Source organism: Crinia signifera, chromosome 2 (genome assembly GCF_055691185.1).
Source record: "Crinia signifera chromosome 2, ASM5569118v1, whole genome shotgun sequence".
Classification (NCBI taxonomy): domain Eukaryota; kingdom Metazoa; phylum Chordata; class Amphibia; order Anura; family Myobatrachidae; genus Crinia; species Crinia signifera.
Window position 1 is genome coordinate 126,514,128 of NC_139218.1, and position 20,705 is coordinate 126,534,832.

The following is a 20,705-nucleotide window of genomic DNA, read 5'->3' on the forward strand; positions in this document are numbered from 1 at the left end:
CTGTTGGGTTAGGCTGGCAAGCCTCCCGACTGCGCAAGAAAAGGATAGAATGAAACATTTTTCACTCTTCTTTTCCCCTAACCTAGGGAGCAGGTCCCGCACTCGTGCTTACTCTGTCTAAAGAGATATGTTCCCGGGATAAAGAGTCTGCCAGTTCGTTTAACTCCCCCGGTATATAAAAGGCTGTGAGGAGAATGTTCCTCTGGACTGCCCAATTCGGAGATGGACTGCCCAAGATGGAGATATTTGGTTCCTCCCATCCTGTTTAGGTATGATACTGCGGACCTGCTGTCTAAGCAGATCTGTACTGATATTCCCTGCGTGTGGGGAGGAATGAGGGAGTGTAGCGCTAGTTTGGCCACCCTCAGCTCCAATAGATTTATGTGGAACCTGGATTCCTGAGTGGACCAAACGCCTCTTATTGCTTTGTTTTGTGTACATGCCCCCCATCCTGTCAGGGAAGCATCTGAGGAGATTATTATGTTTGGTGTTGGGTCTAATAGAGGTCTGGGCACTGGCAAGGAAAGAAATGTCCAGTTCTTCATTTCTGTTTGAACTGGAGGTGTTAATTTGATTTTCTCCCTCCAGGAAAAACCCTTCCTGAGTAGGTTTCCTAAGAGGAACTGGGAAAATCTGCATAGGAGAGGGACTTACAGAAATCCAGGACCCAGAGTTCTCATTTTCCCTATGAGTTTGGCTAAGTCTCTCATCGATAGCTGGCGATGGAGAGTACGAGAAATGACCATCTGTACTTCTGCCCATTTCTCTGGTGGTACTGCGATTGAGAAAGAGACGGAGTCTCTTAGGAATCACAGGAATATTATTGATTGACACGGGAGTAGAATCAATTTGGGGTAATTTATGGTGAAACCCAAGTCTAGGAGAAGGGTTGTAACTAGATTCTGTTGTGAGAGAAGTCTCTCTGTCTGGGTGAACTACTAGTAGATCGTCCAGATATATTAGACAACGGATTCCCTTCTGATGAAGGTGAGTCACTACAACCTTCATCAGGAGAGTAAATGTGTATGGAGCTTTGACAGTCCAAAGACCATCACCGTCCATTGGTATAGTGTGTCCTTCCAGAAGAATCTTAGGAATCTTCTGTGATTTTTGTAGACCCATATTGAATGGAAAGCCTCTTTGAGGTCTATCTTGATACAATAGTCGTTTTTAGAAAGTAGGAATGGAACTTCTGGTAAGCCCTCGATCCTGAATGTGCGTCTTTTTATTAACCGATTTAGGTTTTTTACATTCAAGACAGGTCTGTATGAGCCATCAGTTTTCCTTATAGGGAAAAGGTGACTGATCCAACCTTTTTTTTGTTTTGTCCGCTAATTCTATCTTGCCCTGTGATTGTGTTATGGACAACACTTTGTCTAGCATTTTTTGTACAGGGAAATGCTTGGCGCGGAAAATGGATAAGAGGTAGGGATAGCCCCTTCTCTATAATTTTTATAATCCACTTGTCTGTGGAAATTTTTCCCAAACTGTTATAGCTTGAGAGAGGCCAAGGTGGGGGGTTATGTGTACAGGAAATCCACCTCTCGTGGGTCTTGTCCTGTAGGAGCCTCCTCTAGATCCTCTGGTGGTGCCACTGTAGTCTTGGGCTGAATCACTGGCTGATGCAGCTTGACCCTCCTGGAGAAAGGGTCTTCTGGAGGATTGGGGACCCTTGAGATCTGAGAAGGATTTGCGGGCCTTATATAGTATCTTAACCTCCTTGATGAAATCTGGACCAAGAGGTCTCCATTCACCAGGTTAGGTACCTCAACAGGTTTAGGGGCAAGGTTAGTTAAACCTGCCTTTGCGAGTCAGCGTACTCTGCGGGTATTTGTTATGAAATCTAAGGTTTGGCCAATCATTAAAGTGGCTCTGCTAATAGCCGTAAGGAGGGCATTCTTAGATGCTTTTAAGGAATCTAAGGAGCCGCCACATTCTCCCTCCTTTTCAGCTTTATCTAGGACAAAAAGGAGCTGACCAGCTGCGTCTGACACTTTCAGCTGTATCTTCCTTAGAAGTTTATCATTAGCATCACTTTGGGTTCTTTCTCCTATCAGTGAGCTGAGTGCCAGGTCGATTTCGGGAGTGAATAGGGCTGGTATATTGGGTATGCCGGAGTGGCTTCTTAGAACCATCTCGTCCTCTTTCCCCAGGGCAGTTCTAAATGCTAATTGAGCAAAATTTTAAACTTCTGAGCGATCGTTTAGTGCCCAATGAGAGGCGTATCATTTATTAGGCGGCGTTCTGCCCACTAATTGTACCCTGGCCATTTGCAGGTCACTTACTCTCCTCTTTTAGAGGATGCAGAAGTTCTAGTAACATCCTCTGACTTCCATTCTACCTGAGGGGTTTGTGGCTCACTATAATCATGAGGTTTAGTCAGTGAATGCTGCTTGCTGGAACCCTTATGGGACTGGGTCAGCGCATGCTGCCATTCAAAAGCAGTATATTTGTGCCGGCCGTGGGCAGAAGATGGTGGCATGTCATGCACCATTTGGGTATTCCGACTTCGGGCAATACCCGGGAAATAGGGCGTCTCTGTGAGAAACATTGTCTTTTTAGTGGTGTGTTTCCTCACATTTTATTGAGAAAACACTGAGGGAGACTGCTGCTGACCAACAGATGGCTCCATCTCAGACTGAGAGCTGTCCCTAAAACTGGGGATTGCCCACCACCAGCGCTAGATACAATATATCAATGTTACTTCCCTTTTTCCTATGTCCTTTTAAGAATCGGTATCACTCTCAGCTCCTTCCATTCAGTTGTACATGTAAGAAGAGCATATAATTCTTATAGTGCATACCGTTTAATATTCACACATATAAATCAATACAAGGGGAAAAGGACATATACATCAAGGTCAAAAAATTACAATAAAAGTATTTTCACACACACATAAAATCCAATGATAAAGTGCCAAGTGCAAAAATAGAAAGGTGCATGCTCTCCTCAGAGCAGACCGAGACTGTGTACTTTTTTCTCTTTATAATTAATTCTTCTGAGGAGGAACTGTCTTCAGACTCCTGTTGCCTCCTCTTTCTCATTGTTTTAGACCACTTGCTGACGGATGGGGACTGGTAAAGTGTGTCTGTTGCAGAGACAGACACTGAGTCCTCCATCCTGTCAGTGCTATAGAAAAAACTAAAGCTAGGGGGCGGGATCCAGGGCTCAGGGGAGCGTGCAAATGACCAGCGTGCACGAGCCCGGGACCCACTCCCTAGGTTAGGGGAAAAGGAGAGTGAAAAATGGGTACTTGTTTCCTAGCACGGCGCCCATCTCGTTGATTGTATGCCTTAAGTTTAAGGCACTTAAGGCATACAATCAACGCAATGGACCCGATTTTGTGTCAATCACCAGCTAATTTGCCGGTGAAAGACAAAATCGGGTTGATCGCGTCCATCGCGGCCCCTAATAAGGGGCCGCGATGCGACCGATACGATCAACCCGATTTTCCCATAGGGAACAATGTTAAATTATTTTTAAAGTGAAAATCGGGTTGATCGCGTTGGTCACGGGCCATTATAATGGCCTACGATGCGATCAACATGATCAACCTGATTTTACAAAGGTGACAATGTGAAATGGGCCAATATGGCCCATTTCACATTGAATATGGTTAAAAAGTATGTTTAATGCCCCCCCCCCCCATTGTTAAGCCACCCCACTATTGACGCCAACCCTAGCGTGGCGAGCGCAGCGAGCCCGCGAGGAGCAGCGGTACGCGACCTCTGACCTTTTCATTCCCCTACTATCCACGTCCGTGTGGAGTTGATTTTATAAAGTGTGGCGAGCGCAGCGAGGGGACGCGGATACCTCTGAAGGCCGCGAGGCGCCGCGGATACCTGTGAAGGTATCCGCGACCCCTCGCCACGCTTCGGGCTCGGTGGCTCGCTGCGCTCGCCACACTTTATAAGATCAACTCCACGCCGACGTGGATAGTAGGGGTATGAAAAGGTCGGAGGACGCGTACCACCGCCGCTCGCCATGCTTTGGGTTGGCATCAATAGTGGGGTGGCATTAACAATGGGGGGGGGGGCATTTCAAACTTATGTGGGGTTTGGTATTAAAATGGGGGTTTTGGGACTTTTTATATTGAAATCAATGTAAAATCGTGTCTCAGGGACCATTTTACATTGATTCCATTGCGTCGATCGCATCGCATGCGATTTGATTGGCATGCGATGCGATCGATGCGATTTTTCCGACCCGATGGATACAATTAAAATCGTGGCACGGAAACAAGTACCGAAAAATGTTTCACTCTATCCTTTTTCTGTGCAGTTGGGAGGCTTGTCAGCCTAACCCACCGGCTGTTGCTAGGTGGCAAGCCTCCCGACGATCAAAAGACAATTCCATGCATAGACTGTTGGTTTAACATTTGGCACTGTGCAATCCGGATTATGTAATGAAAATAAGGCAAGATACTAAAGGTTGCATCTGCAGCATTTATTTGACTTTGATTATGTAGTTCGAGAATGCTGGAAAAAGACTCTATATACTGTATATATATATATATATATACTTCAGATTGTGACTGCAAAAGGAAGAATTCAGAGCCTTAGGGCAGTATTCAATGAGAAAAATTATCCGTGTTTTATGGCGAGTTTGTGCTTTTTTCGCCTTGGACGGAGCATTTTGCTCTCCAAAAGCGAGCAACCCTATTCAATGTGAAATATTCACCGTCTTTCTAAGTGATTTTCGCCGTCTCTCTCCGTGTAGCAATTCTCCATCTTTTCATGGAGAGCTGGAATGTGAACTTTTAAACTAAAAGGGTTTTTTTTTAATTTTGGTGTCAAAAATCAGGATTTTTTTTCTGTGAAGGGGCATGTTATTTTTATTTATGTGCTTATAGCACCTGAATATATATTTAATTAAAAAAATATATATTTTTTTTTTTTTTTTTTTTTTTTTTACACAGAGCAGCCAGCAGGGGGCCAGAGCGCTCGAGCCGCTCATTAGATATTCATATATTCACTGCATCCGATCATTACATATGCACGATCGGGTGCAGTGAATACTGGGTCCCCCCTGGCTATAGGGGGGGGGGGGCAGCTTGTGCTGCCTGGGTCCCGGGGAGCCCCCTCCCCTCCACATATGTTCTGGGGCAGCCAGGGAGACTTTAATCTCTCTGGCTGCCACCGTCCCACGGCTCCCTGCCAGCTCCCTGCCGTGGACGCTCGTCCGCTGCAGGGTTTAAGACTCGCCGCGAGTGGCGGCGAGTCTTAACCACATTGAATAGAGGGAGCAGGAGTGGCAGCGAGCCCTCCGGAACAGGGCGAGTGCATGGCGAGAGAAAAAATCTCTCGCCATGCACGGAGAATTATTCACATTGAATACTGCCCTCAATGACAAAGAGACTGTTTAACTGTCCAAGGGATTCTTTAAAGAGACACACAGACTAATGCAGACTTCAGCACCTGTATTCTAAGTAAATGGTGTTAATTTCTATTGTTGCTTGAAGAAGCTGAAATTGTAATAAAACCCCTTCTAGGTGCTTTTTAAGTTTTGAACTTAGGAGTGCTTAGAACAGTACAAATCCATGAGTCATCCTTGTGCTATGAAACTTTAACTGCTGTGTATTGGTTGTGCAGTGGAGATTTACAGTCATGTACAAAATATAGTGAAATATGGTTTTTATGTGTATGTGCTTTGCTTGGGGGAAAAAAAACAACTTTTTTTGATTTAAAAAGTCAAGATCTTGCAAAAAAAAAGTATTCATCCAATAAAAATATAAAAAAGAAGTTCTCATTCAACTAAAACAACAGGCAACCTATTTAAAAAAAGAAACAGAAAATGCACTGCTCTTTGAAAAATATATATAAATACTAAATATTTAGTCTGAATAATGTGGAAATTACCGTAATAGCACTAGCACTATGCCAGATTCAAAATAAATGGTGTGGTAATGGCATTCCAACTTCTTTTGAAGTTCATGTTATTGTATTTCTGACTTATAATTATACATACCGGTAACTTATTTATAAGGTGGGAGAAATTTTACCAAGCACTGTTTGTTGATTGAGGAGTTTTAAAATATCCAAACCTTATATATTTATTCATTAACAGTTATTAGTCTATAAATCACACCGTATTATGCTACTAAATTACATATAATAGTTTAGTCATTCATATCAGTCCCTTACAAGTGGATCATAACATCTAATCAATCTATCATTTTCAGCAGTGGTTCTCAAACTGTGGGTCCTACCCCAAAGTGAGTCCCGACCTGCTCAGAATGGGGTCGTGACTCCATGTTGCTGACCCTCAGTCTCATGAAGTTAAAGGGGTGCAATGCCTGCCACGTGTATTACGTTTTTGTTATGGGGGTAGTGCCGATTTTACATACAGTAGATGTAGCCCCAACATCTGCAGCCAGGAGTTTCCTGTCAGAGCCTAGCAACAAGCAGCCAATCGCTAGGCTGCCTGTTACTAAATTTGGCCCTATAAGACACTGCTCTCAGACAGGAAAATATTCCTAAAAAGGGGAAAAGATAGGTGCGCTACTAACTGCAGCTGGTACTTGAGTTGTCAGCCCCAGATAAACCTATTAGAAAAAACAGAGATGTACCTAGAGACAATTAAAACATTATATAAAAAATGGAAACAGTTTTCTAAAAATAATCAATTTTAATTATACAATAAAAAAGTATAATAAACCATATAGAACTTTCATACTAAAATATATATATATATATATATATATATATATATATATGTAGATGGTGGTACTAGCGCAAGGAATCAGTCCCCTTTTTCAATCAAAAGGCGGTTAGTAGTGCGTATAGTTCACACACGGATGCACAGTCCCTCCTCTTTTTGGAGTGGCAGCTCCTCTCCTATTGGTTCCTGTCCAAAGAAACCGTATTGGTAGAGATCTGAAAAAAAGATGAGATGGGCGCCCCCTTGTGCAATACGTTTTTTACGTCACAGTGATACCCTTCACCGTTTGTGAAAAATACACCCCAATAAAGTTCAGGTGTACCGTTAACAGTGGTCTCCAAACCACTCTGACAAGCGTTTTATAATGGATTTCCAACGTCAGGGAGTTTGTATTCTCCTCTCTGGTTCATCCAAGGTTATTCCTCAAAAACAAGTCCCCGCACATACAAAAAAATAGGGAGTATACTAGTGAAGTATTGTTAAAACATTTATTTTCTAACAAACATGACAAGTAAATTTTGCCCGTACAATGTAAAAATTTTTTTTTGCTTATCTGGTGTAAACACGTTGTCATCTGTCATCAAACACCTCCGAAAAAGCATAGAGTCCCCTCAACGCGTTTCGTCCGTGGCCCCTAGGCAGGACTTCCTCAGGAGTGTGACTCCAACAGGTCCTCTGTCCTGTATTTATACTATGTCTGATTATGTGTTAATTGGACAGTTCACGGAGTGGGAATCCCGCCATCGCGGCTACCCACTTCCGCTTCCGGTCCTGTGGAACGCAACACGTCACTATCTGACGTCAGCATGACCCGCACGCGTCTTCCTATGTTTGCAGCATCCGGCTCTTCTGACAACACACATTAGCGTGTGTAGCCTCCGGTAATTGACTCCAGCGTCTATCCCGGATGCCAGCACTAAACGCACCTTCTTTCTAGGTGTGTGAGCCGCATGATGTTATTTCCGGAAGTGCGCTTGACACGCACAGAGCTTCCGGTTTCCCCGCGATCTGCGCCGGATGCCAGCGCTAAACACACCTTCTTTCTAGGTGTGTGAGCCGCATGATGTTATTTCCGGAAGTGCGCTTGACACGCACAGAGCTTCCGGTTTCCCCGCGATCTGCGCATACGGATACCTGGCTTCCATTTAAATGATTTGTATTTCCATTGCCTAGGTGACTACTCTCACAACACAATCATCTTTAAGGAGTCCCATACTATGAGATAACACCCCTTTTTTTATATAATCTGCCTTTTTTAGACTGTCCATATAAGGGACTTTTTAGAATTTTTTTAGAATTATATAATTTTTATAATCTTTTTTATCAAAGTCATATATTTATTATGAGGAATTTTTAGAATTTTTTTTTTTTTCATGTGGTATGGTTTATCAGATATACTTGTATTGTATTTAACAACTGTTGGCCAGTAACTTCAAATAACTGTTGGGAGGGCACTGTGACCTAAAAACCCCGGCAGAAGTGAGAAGCGAATGCCCACATCTTGAGTATAGTAAAATAACCCAACAGACAGGGATAGATAGAACCAGGCTCATTGCCTAGGCTGACTAGTGAGAGTAGTCACCTAGGCAACAGAAATACAAATCATTTAAATGGAAGCCAGGTATCCGTATGCGCAGATCGCGGGGAAACCGGAAGCTCTGTGCGTGTCAAGCGCACTTCCGGAAATAACATCATGCGGCTCACACACCTAGAAAGAAGGTGTGTTTAGCGCTGGCATCCGGCGCAGATCGCGGGGAAACCGGAAGCTCTGTGCGTGTCAAGCGCACTTCCGGAAATAACATCATGCGGCTCACACACCTAGAAAGAAGGTGCGTTTAGTGCTGGCATCCGGGATAGACGCTGGAGCCAATTACCGGAGGCTACACACGCTAATGTGTGTTGTCAGAAGAGCCGGATGCTGCAAACATAGGAAGACGCGTGCGGGTCATGCTGACGTCAGATAGTGACGTGTTGCGTTCCACAGGACCGGAAGCGGAAGTGGGTAGCCGCGATGGCGGGATTCCCACTCCGTGAACTGTCCAATTAACACATAATCAGACATAGTATAAATACAGGACAGAGGACCTGTTGGAGTCACACTCCTGAGGAAGTCCTGCCTAGGGGCCACGGACGAAACGCGTTGAGGGGACTCTATGCTTTTTCGGAGGTGTTTGATGACAGATGACAACGTGTTTACACCAGATAAGCAAAAAAATTTTTTTACATTGTACGGGCAAAATTTATTTGTCATGTTTGTTAGAAAATAAATGTTTTAACAATACTTCACTAGTATACTCCCTATTTTTTTGTATGTGCGGGGACTTGTTTTTGAGGAATAACCTTGGATGAACCAGAGAGGAGAATACAAACTCCCTGACGTTGGAAATCCATTATAAAACGCTTGTCAGAGTGGTTTGGAGACCACTGTTAACGGTACACCTGAACTTTATTGGGGTGTATATCTCACAAATGGTGAAGGGTATCACTGTGACGTAAAAAACGTATTGCACAAGGGGGCGCCCATCTCATCTTTTTTTCAGATATATATATATATATATATATATATATATATATATATATATATATATATATATATATATAGTGGTATTGTGCCTTGTTTTATTTTGTATTCCCAAATACATGATGTATGTATATATGATGTGCATATATTTTAAAATATTAAATCAAGCAAGGCACAAAACAACTTGATGCATGTGGATAATGTGGGATGGATTAGGACCTCTCCAATACCATATAGCAGTCAGATTTTTATAGAAATAGGGCTACAATTGCACTGTGTGTATGTTGCATTAGTCAGACTCATGAGAAGAGACATCATCAGAGCAGCAGCCCTCCCCCAGCTAACCCACAGAGCAGAAGTAGGGCCATGGCATTATGTGTAAGTGGCATTATGTGTAACGGGCCCTTTGGTGTGTGGCATTATGTGTAACTGGAATTACTGTGCGTGGCATTAAATGTAATGGGAATTATGGTGTGAGGCATTAGGTGTAAAGGTCATTATGGTGTGTGGCATTATGTGTAGCAGGTATTATGATGTGTGGCATTATGTGAAACAGGCATTTTGGTGTGTGGCATTATGTGTAACGTGCATTATGGTGTGTGGCATTATGTGTAATGAACTCTTTGGTGGGTACACTTTTTAGTGGTGCAGGTCCTTACGCATGCAGCTGCAATCTGCATATACAGTATGTGGCCGAGGGGTTCTACCTGGTGAAAAGTGTACACAGGCTGTGTATGTGTGTGTGTGTATACCCCCTCCCCACTCCCAGCTCTGTGGCTTACCTCTTGACTTCTCCTTATGTGCCAGCATTTGAGTGTGGGTGTGTGTTTATCAGTGTGGGCATCCATCTGCCAGCATCTGTGTGTCAGTGTCTTTCTGTGCATCAGTGTGTCAGTGTCTGTGTGTCAGCATCTGTCTGTATATCAGCATATATTTCAGTGTGTCAGCATGTGTATCAGTGTCAGCCTCTGTTATTGAAGTTGAAGAAAACATTTTTATGGGGAAGGGGGGTTGTTCATAGTTTATATGCTATACCTTTAAATTTCTTATATTTGAAATTCAAAAGACACTGGGTGACATGTAATAGGTGGTGATTCATGTATTTTTAAAATATATTTTTTTTACACAGCAAAATTCACAGGCCAGGGGTGGCTGGGACATCCCTGGGCTTCAACCCCGGACTGGTGAAGCGTGGGGGTACCCCTTTATCCCCACTTCCCCAGATACCCCATCTATGGCTGACTAGCCATGGTAGATATGGTTCAGCTTTGTCACCTTGCATAAAAAGAGTCCTGTGACTGTGGCATGACACTATCTTTTTGTCCCCATATTTTTGGATCCAGAACCTCTCCAAGAGCCTGGGGCTGATGTCTTAAATACAGTCAAATGCATACTCCTGTTACTAAAAAAAATCACACATTCATGTTGCTAAAAACTGCACTTATCGAAAAAGACACACATTTGTGTTACTAAAAAAGCCACAAATTGCAGCGGATTCTGACTTTTCAGCCGAAAATTGCAAATGTGACATGTACAGTATGGTGCAATTTTTTTAGCTGTCCTAAATAATACACCTTATTAGATCTTGCCCTATGTGTTTTGTGTGTGTGTGTGTGTCCGGGGGGGGGGGGGGGGAGGTGGTTAGGCCCAAAGCATATTTTTGCACCTGGCCCATAATTTATTAGTTTTGCCTCTGACTTACTGTACAAGTATGTTTTTGACTGTGGAAACCAGGACCCCAGAAGACACCCACCAGAGCTGTTTCTAGACAATTTATCTCCCAGTGCGAAGAAATAAAAATGCGCCCACCTCCCCATACATAATTTCACAGTGAAGAAATTGTGCACTACAAAAAGGGTTGTGGCTTAATATAGGGGGCATGGTCTAGTTATAAGGGGTGTGGTCTAACAGGAAAACAATTACCGGTACTTGTGTATTATCTGGGCTCCCGATTTTGAAATCGCATGCCACTACCGAAGGCATGCGATGCGATGCGACCCGATTTCACCCCATTTTCCCTTGAAATTAACTGGAGGTTCTACTAAAGACAAAATCGCATCGCATCACATGCAATTTTATGGTATACAATGCGAAGCGATTTTAACCCATCCTGCCCAATCGTAATCCCGCCCTCTGCCACATCTGGCAGAATTTCTCTCTGAGGGAGTTTTATGAGGAGATAACAAGTGCTTTGCTGTGGTATTGTTTACGAGAGGTTTTGTGAGGAGTTTTTTGGCGGATTTTGAGCGGATTTGTTTGGATATGGGTCCATTTCATTGTATTTAACGATACCTTCATCTATGGCTTCGTCGGTCAGTATATTCAGCCTGCCCCAGACAGAAGAGGATGCTGTACAGTTCATGCAGGACCATGGCCCTCTTCCAGTGACAGACACTTGTCCAAACGGACACCCGATGCAGCTGTCCATCAAGGAGCAGAAATGGCGCTGCTATGTTAAAAGCTGCGCCAAAAAGGAAAGTCTGCGGGCCTCACTGTTTCACCCTGGATGCAGACTTCCATTCATGAAGATTATCCTTTCATTTTCTGCTGGCGTGAGGAACTAACGTCGATAGACTTCTGCGACAACCATCTTAACATTTCAAACAAGACGGCTGTGTTCTACAACGCCTTGATGCGGGAGGCGTGTGAACGCGACCTCTTGTCCCAGCCACAACGCCGCATCGGGGGAACAGGCAGAATCGTAGAGATCGACAAGACGCAGTTTGTGAGGAGGCAAGCAAATGTTGGCAGAGTTCTCCCACAGCAGTGGGTCTTTGGAGGAATCTGCCGCGAAACAGGGGAATGCTTCATGCTGCCTGTTGAACAACGAGATGCCACAACCCTGATGGCCGCGATTACACAGCACATCGAGCCTGGCACGACAATTGTGAGTGATTGCTGGCGGGCCTACAATACTAGTGAATTTGAGCGTGCTGGATATAATCATTTGAGGGTCAATCACAAATACAACTTTGTTGACCCCCAGACTGGAGCACATACCCAAACTATAGAAAGACTATGGGGATGTGCAAAATGGCGGAACAAACGCCAGCGGGGCACAGCCCACCAACACCTTGACTCTTATAAGCAGGAGTTTGTGTGGCGAAAGTGCCTGGCAGGTGACAGCCCATTTACCCGCATTTTATACGCACTAAGTTTGATGATGAACTAATTATGGGTATTTATGATTATTATATTTCTTCTTGTTGTTCTTTAATTATTGTTATATTTAATCATTATGTTTGTTTGTAATCTATTTATTGCTGATATTTCTTCATTTTGTTCTTTACATTAATACAGTTATTCCTTAACTCCTGTTGTCATTAATGTGTCAGATATGAATGATATTGTATGTTGTGAATGTGTCCACAAGGCCCACAACCAGGCCACTATCAATGTCAACTCGAAGCGTGGCGTGGGGGGACTGCACGCCGTGTTTTTTTATTATTATTATTATTATTATTATTTTTTCTTATATTTCACACAGGCCAGATTGTATGGATCTGACAGATTCGTATGATGCTGAAGGCTTGTACATATTTGGCTTGTACATATTTGGCTTCCGGTATAACGGCAGCCAAATACGAATGTCTACTAAATTGGCAAATATGAATCTGGTGAATATGGCAGTTTTGTAAACTTGCTGTGTTCTCCATTCATATTGTTTGGCCATTCACAGGCGATCCCGTACTTACATGTTTGTACCGGTATCGACTGTTTTAGTGTGAGAAATACTGGGGTGTGTCATTTTTATTGTATAAACAAGCTGGTTGTTTTTTTATTAACTCTGTATCAAATGTATTGGAACACTATTCCAGTGTTCTTGTCACGGTATGCATACCCTCCAACATCTGAAGGGTAGAAATCCAGACAGGGGCATGACCAGGGGAAAAGGGAATGGCCACGACCACTTTCCTATACTTTCAATGGACAGTTGGAGACCCAGAAACCCGGTACAAAGCCCTTTTTGGCAGGTACAGGCCATAAAAGCAGGTACTTTCAGGGCCGGCGCCACCACTAGGCAGCTCTAGGCATTTGCCCGGCACCTGGAGGGCGGCAGTTCACCCCTCACCCCCAGCATGGAGAGTTAGCGAACTGTGTTACCTGTGTAAAAAACTTGCGTCCCCAGCGTCCCTGCAGTGCTGGTGCGTGCAGGGGTGTCCGTGCCGCCGGGGGAACCTGCGGCGCTGTTATTGTGTATAAGCTGGCCGCGGCCGGCGGGGTCCCTACAGTGAATAGAAAATAACTAGCGCTATGCGCGCGGCAGCACGGAAAGCGCTAGTTATTTTCTATTTACTGTAGGGACCCCGCCAGCCGCGGCCAGCTTGTACACAACAACAGCGCCGCAGGTTCCCCTGGTGGCACGGACACCCCTGCACGCACCAGCACTCAGCAGGGACGCCGGGGACGCACGTTTTTTACCACCACACCCCCCCCCCCCGGCACCGGGGCGCCCCCACCCCGACTCGCCTCGCTCTTGGCTCCAGCTGTTTTATATGGATGTTGCAGCAGGAAATCCTTTCTAGCTGGAGTATTGCATACAAGTTATCTGTTGAATGTCCAAGAACAATATTCAATTACTGTTAAAAAATCATCATATGTATTTTCCTGATGTTGCAGTTTTTGTTCTAGCTATCCAATATTGACGTGCAAAAAAAAAAAAAAAAATGATTTCACTCAAAAAAAGCTTATTTTCTAAGCTTTTGCTTTGCCTTCCAAAGGCAGGTTAAACAAAATACCATATAAACCACGGCATGCGCCAGATTATCAGGGCTAATAGAATAGTATCACCAACTTGAAAGCAGTGAAATGTGTTGGTTTTTGGTACACAAACAAGTGATACTGCTTCATCCCTTCACCTTTGGAATATGCCCTCTGAGTGTACCTTCTTATTTTTAACAACATACACTCATATTTGATTCAACACTCACCAACTTCTGCACATCGAGGATCCCCAACCAGGCACTGGACATTACCATTTTGCCGGATTTCCACCTCTCTAACGTGCCTGGAAAAGTTGCTATTGGAACCCATTGCATTCACTCCATCACTTCCAGATTTCTGCAAACCAACTGTGGAGGAATGCTACCTCTGTATAAGCTCATCTGAAAAAAGGAGTTACTATAACATTTATATCCACAAGGGACTAAACTCTCATTTGGGCCCAAAGGGAGAAGGACACTGGAGGAATCTAGGTGACCAGGGCCACCGAGAAAGGGGGGGGGGGGGGGCGGGCTTGCTGGAGGGGCCTGGTGGGGGCCTGGTCCAACTCCCCCTTCCCCCTCCATCCCTCCCAGGCAGCAGCAGCACACACCTACAGCATGTGCTGACAGCAGGCTCAGCATGAAAATCTCACTGACAACATGAGCGCTCATGCTGAGTCTGCTGTCAGCACAGCACATGCTGTAGATGTGTGCTGCTGCTGCTGAGGGGTGAGGGGGGGGGGGGGTTAGGTACAGCATAATACAATTAAAAATGATCATTGAATGGAGGTAATTGAATATCATACCAAATCTCTGATTGTGCTCTTAATGTGACTTTTACTGGTGTTTGCCAGCTCTGTTATTTACCACCTGGACCTTCCTCTGTCCACTGTGACCCTAAGAAAACAGTGATTGCATGTAATTATCTTTAATGGATGCAGAGTCACACCACCACAAATCCTGCACCCATACGTGACACTTACAGTACAAAAAATAATTGAGGAAATGGTGCGTCATCATTTCACAGAGATCAATGTATAGAGCATATTGACATGCTTGTTATGTTGACATTGACCATGTCAATATTCATCATGACGTCACTTCTGAATTGTTGACATGGTTATATGAAAACACTGCAAAATGAAATTGCCCCTAATTCAAGTAATGTTAGCAAAATAACCTGAAGAGCCTGAAGCTAAATTTGGATTCTGAATGGGTCAATTGTATAAAGTATTCATAGAGTAAAATATAGCACCCAAATTGGCTTTGCTAACAAATCTACACATGAAGAATAAAGTTTGTCTGTCGTTTGAGTGGGAGGTGTAAATAGAAGAGCCAACACCACCATTGTCAATAAGACTGTTACTGTTACAATAGGGACTTTAGCATGCGCACAGGTCTGGATATCAATTTTATTGCAAACAAATTTACCAGTATTTCTTTTTTTTTGGAGCATGGGAGGAAATAAGATTTGAAACAGGATATCCAGTATTCATCACTACTGATGATCTCCCAGACACTGTTTTGAGTGATTGCAATTAAAAAAGGCATACATGTTGTCACACCAAGTCACCTAAACCCTCCGTTTGGGGACCCAGCAAGTACACATCTGTCAGGCCAAGCTTTCTGTGGAGAATCATGTGGCTGGAACTCGATGAAATGCCTATCTCCTCCTCTAGCTGGGACAAAGTCACCAAGGTGGCTACATCAACTATGGCTTGCATGACAGCGATATTGTTCTCAATGACAAGTCAGCCACAGTGCTCCTCATTTCCCATGGACTGTTTCCTATGCTGAAATTTTGCAAGCCTCTAAAAAACACAGTAGTTTGGAGGTAGTGTTTCTTCCCAATAAGAAAATAAATTGACTTTTTGGTAGGAAGCACCACCTCAAACCACTGTGGTTTTTTGGAGTTATTTGAGTGACTCCCAGGCCCAGTTGTAGTCATAGAAGATTATAGCTCTAGAGGCTCTGCTGAGCTCCAAAAAGATTTTGTGAAGGAAGGAGGTACTACTTTGGTGTTGCTTTTTTATAGTTCTATGCCTTGAAATGTCACAAAATCTCTGGCCAGAGATTGCAGCTCACAACCAGACAGTCAAATTGTGTCTACTCTACCTATGCACTGCATATATGGAAAGTTATTTCACACCTGTCTAATCAGCACATCAGCATTAAGTTGCCTATTTTATGCAGCATAGGGAGCCATTTAAGAGGCCCCTGGTGAGCCATTTCTCCATTCAAGCACCGATTGTGAATTTAGCTAAAAAATACTAGAATCATGGTGGAGCACATCAAAGATATAGGTTTATAAAAATATTCAGAAACTCACTATGTACTTCACTTCCCAAAAGGTTGATAAAGTTAACTGAGTAATTGGACTGGAACAAATAATAACAATAATAATAATTGTATTTATATAGCGCTAATTCTCAAATAGGACTCAAGGAAAATTTTGGGTAAAGTTAAATAAAAGGCAGAAGGCTCATAAAAATTTTAGGGCAATGTCCTACAAAAAACAAATATAGATAATAATTTTAGTGGATGCTTCGGGCTTTAATATACTGCTAGGTTGATATACTGTAACTCATGCCTATTATAGTACTGCTGGATTAAATGTACAGGGAAATTTTTTAGAGTATAATGGTTCTGATTCAGAGATATCTGCTAATGTACTGCAGTTGCAAATATTTTTATGGCAGCTGTGCAAAAATATGCATATATTACAGCTGTCGGGACTTGCCATTACTCACTACTTATTCTTCTTGATCTTTTTGCTGAGTTTGACACAGTTGATCACACTCTTCTCATACAAACACTACACTCCCTAGGTCTTAATGATACAGCCCTTTCCTGTTTCTCATCTTACCTATCTGATCGCTCTTTCAGTGTTCGGTTCAGGTGCTCTGTCTCCTCTTCACTACCTCTGTCAGTTGGAGTTCCGCAAGACTCAATTTAGGGTCATCTGCTTTTCTCAATCTATACCTCATTTCTTTGCAAACTAATCAGCTCTTTCGGATTTCAGTATCACTTGTATGCAGACGATACTCAGCCCCAGAGTTGTCGCCAGTGGTCTTGGGCCAAGTCTCTGAATGCCTCTCTGCCATCTAATCCTGGATGTCTTCTCGCCACCTAAAACTCATTATTTCCAAAATGGAATTACTTATATTCCCACCAGTCAAGAACAGTTACCATCCTGATATCTCCATAACTGTTGACAGCTGGACAATCTACCCTACCTCACAAGCTCGTTGCCTAGGGGTAATTTTGGACTCTGAGCTGTCCTTTGTTCCCCACATTCAATCTGTCTCCAAATCATGTTACATGCATCTAAAAAATATATCCAAATTATGACCCTATCTCACAATAGACACTAGTAAATATCTTATCCTGGCACTTATTATATCCTGCCTTGATTATTGCAATAGTCTCCTAACTGATCTTCCCAAGAACAGCATCAAGACACTGCAATCCATTTTAAATGCTGCTGCTAGGATGATCTTCGTAGCAAGACACAAAGGGTGAGATTCAATAGGATGAGAGATTCAGAAAGTGAGAGATTTGGGAAGAAATCTCCAGTTTTTTAAAAGTGGCAATCATTTACACTGCAAAACCAATTTGATTTTGAAGTGTAAATGATTGCCGCTTTAAAAAAAAATGGAGATTTCTTCCCAAATCTCTCACTTTCTGAATCTCTCATCCTATTAAATCTCACCCTCATTGTCTGCTGATCCACTTTGCCAGCCCCTCCATTGTTTGCCTGTATTTGACCATATTCAATAGAAAAAAATACATCTACTCGCATATAAAGCTATTAACCATACTGCACCAGCATATATCTCTTTACTTATCACAAAATATCTCCCATCTTGGCCACTACACTCTGCGAAAGATTTGCATCTATCTTCTGCACGGATCACTAGCTCCCACTCAGTATTACAGGACTTTCATTGGACTGCTCCCACCCTAAGGAAAGCCCTTCCACACACAATAAGACTCTCTACTAGCCTCCAAACTTTCAAGCATTCCCTGAAAATTCACAACTTCAGGCAAGCCTATCATATTTAAGTACCACACGCATAATCCTCTGAGGCACTCATGTATTATATAGCTTTTCTTCTGGACTGCTATGCTCTTACTGGTGCCCGTCCTTGTGTTTCCCTCCTATGTCCCTATAGATTGTAAGCTTGCAGCAGGGCCCTCTTACTACTTATCTATCACTGTGTACAATTGTAAAGTGCAACAAAATCTGCTGCGCTATATAAGAGACTGTAAATAAATGTAAAAAAAATATTAAGATGCACAGTGGCAGCCTCTCTAAACTGCCACTTGCTTACAAAGATGCACATTGGTCAAACATCAATCTTCTTAGTGCCTCTATGTTTGCTTAGCATGACTTCTGGCAATAAAACACAAGAGCCAATGAGACTGCATAAATAACCATAGGCTGAAGCTGCGAAAATCCCACATAATGGTCACAACATGAGTGTGTTTGAGTTACCACTCCCACTTTCCTTTCACAGATGGTTCCTTACTGCAGGGCCGGACAATTTTCTTTTAAATCTAAGAGCCAGGATGAAAGTGACGGTGTACGCCAAAACGTAACACCATAAAGCCTATTACACATGTCACATACCCACATGCAACAATGGCCATTACACATTATGCCACACACCATAAAACCTATTGCATATTATACCACACACAATAATTCCCATTACATAAACCACAAACACTGTAATGCCCATTACACAGTAAACCAAACACCTTAATGGCCATTACACATTATGCCATACACTGTAATGCCCATTACATATAATACAACACGCCGTAATGCCATGACATATTATGCCACAGTGCTCCTTACCTACATGCTCATTGCTATGGGTTTCTGGCTTGATGCCAGGCAGGGGCAGACCGAGAAAAAAATGACATGGAGGGGGCACCCTTACAGGATCGTGGATAAGGGAGGTAGAGATAGGGAGAGCTGGCAGCAGTGTCTGATGCCTCTGCATATGCAGAGGGTCCCCTTGGCTGGTTATCCTATCAGGAGCACTTACAGCCTCAGGTGCCTGTTATCAGACACATAAACAGATGGCCACGTGGTGGGTTATAATGTTCAATATAGCAGACAGGTGCACAAATCTCCCGGCTGCTGCTGTATCAGAGCAGGTCCGGGGCACGACTATTACATAAGTCAAGGTGGCTCGCAAGCTAATCAGGAGCTACCACTGCAGCTCAGTGCTTGAGTTTTGAAATACAGTAGGCGTGCTGCTGAACTGCTCTAATGCAGCGGCAGCTGGGAGAGTTGTGCACCGTTCTGCCACCGTGCTAGCTGTTATATTGCACAATATAACCCACTGCGGGGCCAGCTGCTTACGTGTCTGTTAACAGGGGCACCCAAGGCTGTTGTAAGTGCTCCTGATAGGATAACTAGCCACAGGGACCCGCTGTTTATGCAAAGGCTGCTGCCAGCTCTCCCTGCCTCTCCCTGTCCATCTCCCGGCAGCCAGAAGAGTTGTGCACTGGCTGCTGGCTGCTGCTGTCAATATATCACACCACCACTCTGTCTGGGGGTTCTGCTTCCTGGCAAATCTGGTCACCAGGAAGCAGAATCTGGTTGCCATGGTGACCTGGCCCCCGGGTTTTGTCGAGCCCTGCCTTACTGTCAATAACTTATGGAATAAATCTTGCTATGACTGCCATGGCAAGACCATATTGGCATATTAGCAGTGTGACTTATACGCACGAGTGGAAAAATTTGTTCCAATGCGTACTTAACCCTTTGAGGTCCGCACCGCAAAAAAAGCAAAGGAAAAAATGTTGTTTGCATTTTTTATTCACTAAGGATAATATTAACAACCACCAACAACAATCAATAGGTTTTTAAAATGAGACCCCACAGTTTTTGAGATATAGGCCTCTACCAAACGGTTTAGAAATCCGTTTATAATAAACTTTTTTTTGGGTGCGGACCTCAACGGTTTAATGGTGCCAGTTATATGTGTATAAGCATTTTGGAGGCTTTTGCATGGTATCAACATGCAGTATATCTGCAACTTTCTTACTCAAATAACTGGTAAAGGCTGATAGTTCTACAGTGTCTAGATCAGGCATTCCCAACCACGGTCCTCAAGGCACACCAACAGTGCAGGTTTTAGTTATATCCAGGCTTCAGCACAGATGGTTTAATCGGAATCCCTCAGATACTAATTAAATCACCTGTGCTCAAGTCTGGATATCTACAAAACCTGCACTGTTGGTGTGCCTTGAGGATCGTGGTTGGGAATGCCTGGTCTAGATAGACAGTCAATAGGTCTACCCCAAAAGGCCAAAATGCAATTGATCAGCAAGGTAAAAAGGTCAAAATGGAGAAGAAAAAAAGCTGACCTGTAATAGGTCGACAGACTCAAAAGGTCACAAGGGTCAAAATGTCAACATGAATAAGGTATACACATGACATGAGTTTTTTATGAATATATTTAAAATGGTTCTTATTTTACCATTCATTTTGGGATAGAGGGATAATATGAAAGTGAGCCAGAAGTATGGCGAGTGAAGCAAGCCATGCAGGGGAATGCATTACACCACAGAGACACCCAAAAAATGTGAAAACTCATATCGACCCATTTATGTGTCTACCTTTTTTATCTCGACTTTTTGACCCTCTTGACCTCTTTAATTTTTACCTTTTTGGGTCAGCTTATTAACTATCTATCAAAACAATGTCTAATAATCCACACCCCCAAATGACAGCAAAGATCCTCTCATTCCCTTTGTCTTTCATTTTGAAGGTCAGACAATTTATTCCACTATTTTTTCTT